Genomic DNA, 2761 nt, shown 5'->3' with positions numbered 1-2761 from the left:
TTCTTCTTCTTCTTCTTCTTCTTCTTCTTCTTCCTCTTCTTCTTCTTCTTCTTCTTCTTCTTCTTCTTCTTCTTCTTCTTCTTCTTCTTCTTCTTCTTCTTCCTCTTCTTCTTCTTCTTCTTCTTCTCCTTCATTATTATTATTATTACTCTCCTGTCTGGTGTTTTTTTTGTGAGAGCATAGGCGGGCAGTTTTTCCTCCCACAAAATAAGCATGTATTATTGTGTTGTTCTTAACAGCCCATCTCATGCCCAGCACTCACAAGATCAGACACCATTTGTGCCCTGCGCACACTTCCTTTCACACTTTGCACAGTGAGAATAACTTAATTGAAATTTCGCAGGTATCAAAATAGCTGAGAGTCCTCAGTAATTAACTTCATAATGAGAACTCAGCTCTGCTTCTTGGCTGCACCTTAAGCAGCCAGTTGTGTCTCCAAATCCCCTTGGAATATTATTTTTTGTAGCAGAGTCATGGTGTTCTAGCCTCTAGTCAGTCTGGACCACTTAACTACAGGTGTGGGACTCAACCCTTTTGCACCCAGGACGTGCTCAGGGATGGTGGAACAATATTGTTGAGCATGGCCCACATCTAGCAAATTCTGGTACCTGTTCAAAGCAGAATCTGGAAAGAGAAGACTAAATGTAAACAGAGCAGGATTGCGTGGCGCCTTTCCTATCCCAGGACAGATGTCCTCATCATTTTTATCCCAACCCTTCAACAGTTTGACCGGTCTGACCGAATGCCCTGCAAACCGGAGATGAAACTGATTTAAACTGTGATGCTTTCTGGAAAACACTGGCTAACCTTGGCATTTGCTCTGCTCTGGGCCTTGTATTGTGGACAAGGATGATTTTCCCCTTCCCTGTGTGAAAGCAGAGTCTTATCCATTCAGTCACACAGCCAGGAGGTGGAATGGTCAAGATTTAAACTCAAGTCTGCTGGACGGAATCAGTTACTCTTATGATCACGCCCCGTTGTCCCCACAATGCTGTGGATCAGAGGGGCCATTATTCTGGTACCCACCAGTCAGCTGACACAGCTCTGGACTAGAGGCACGTGAGCTACTGCGAAAGGCTGCCTGTCAGACCAGAGACGATGTAGAGCGGTGGTCAGCTGTAGGCCCTTTAGAGCCAGTGTAAAGAATCAGCAATGAAGCCTTATGACAGGCCAAGGATGATGATGATGATGACAGCTTACTTTTACTGAGCTCCTTCTGTATACCCAGCATTTTTGTTGAGCACACTGTACGCATAACTTGATTTAAGCTGGGAGAAAACCCACCTGTTATTGGAGTGGAATCTCACACTTCAGTCATTATTCAATTATCAGTGACCTCCATCTTAGGCCTAAAATCATAAATGACATTGTTCCAAGCAGAGTTTATGGCTGAAAGTGTTCATTTGTGGCAATCGAAGTTGAATTGTGTAAAACGTATTGGGCAACATTCCTGTAAAGAGAACTCCTAGCAAAACGGGAAGATACTCACATACTATTAAAATCTCGGCCTCTTGAACTGCCTGAGTGTGCGGCTGTGTGGATCATCTGACTGACTGAGTGGATGGTGAGGGCTGACACTGGTTTCAGGAGAGTTGGTGAAGTGTACAGTGTGTGGGCTTTTCGATCATACGGGAGAGCCAAACCCAGACAAGTTCCTAAACTCTCTGAGCATCCTTGGCTAAAAAGAAGATAATACCTCTCTTACATAGTTGTTGAAGAATAGCACAAACACAAAAAGAGAAAAAAAATAGATTTTAGCTCAAGATGGGGCATCAGTGAAAGTCACTCTCCATTCCTCATCCCCATTTGGGATCCATTTCTGAAACTTGGCCGGTTTTGAAGTCTGTTGTCTTCTCTTCTCTCCCTCACATTATGTGTGGTGCCATTTTCTACTTGCCTTGACATATGTATGTGTGATACATATATATATATATATACATATATGTATATATATATATATGTATGTGTGAAACAGCTGTTGCAGTTTCTAGGGCTAGCATGATAAGGAAGACATTGCTGTCTGCTGCATCCTGTGTACTTACATAAGCATCAGGCTAGCCACAGAGGAGGAAACCATGTGTGTGTAGGCTGAAGAGTGAGGAAAGTGGGGACTCAAAGGAGGATCCAGAGCTGTCTATGGCAAGGGGGCTGGCGGAGGTGGTGTCAGTGGTGGAGGTGATGGTGGAGAGTTGCTGATGAGGGCAGAGCTGGTACGGATGGTGGCAGAGGGAAGGTAGGGATGGTGATGGTGGAGGAGATGGCATTATTGCAGAGTAGATAGTGGAGTTGATGGAAATTACGGTGGTAAAGGTACCTGTGATGGTAACGAGGCACATAGAGGTGTGGGGATGGTAGAACTGATGCCAATGATGGAGAGAATGGGTGGAGATGATAGAGGAAGTATGCACATGTGTGTAGGGTGTGTAGGGAGGGGCTTAAGGTATACACTGTAAAGATGGTGTGACCGAGACAGAGTGGTGAAAAATATGAAGTTGGCAGGGAGAGCAAGTACACATGGGTAATGACCAAGAATGCAGAAGCAGCTAGGGCAGAATAGGGATGTTGATGCTCCCAGTAGAGGCCCTGTGTTTTATTGCATCAGGAAGAAAGGATGGGCATGGGCAGTTCCTAAGAGAATCGAAATGGTTTCTTTGAGTGGCTTTAGACTTTTCTGAGATGCAAAGGGAAAGTTCCCCGAGAGGTTATGGGGAGATAGCCTGCCTGTGGTTGAAAGGACGAGGAGCAAGCTTGAGATGCCATT

Source organism: Microtus ochrogaster, chromosome 1 (genome assembly GCF_000317375.1).
Source record: "Microtus ochrogaster isolate Prairie Vole_2 chromosome 1, MicOch1.0, whole genome shotgun sequence".
Lineage (NCBI taxonomy): Eukaryota > Metazoa > Chordata > Mammalia > Rodentia > Cricetidae > Microtus > Microtus ochrogaster.
The sequence above is the reverse complement of the archived record's forward strand: the minus strand, read 5'-3'. Positions refer to the sequence as shown.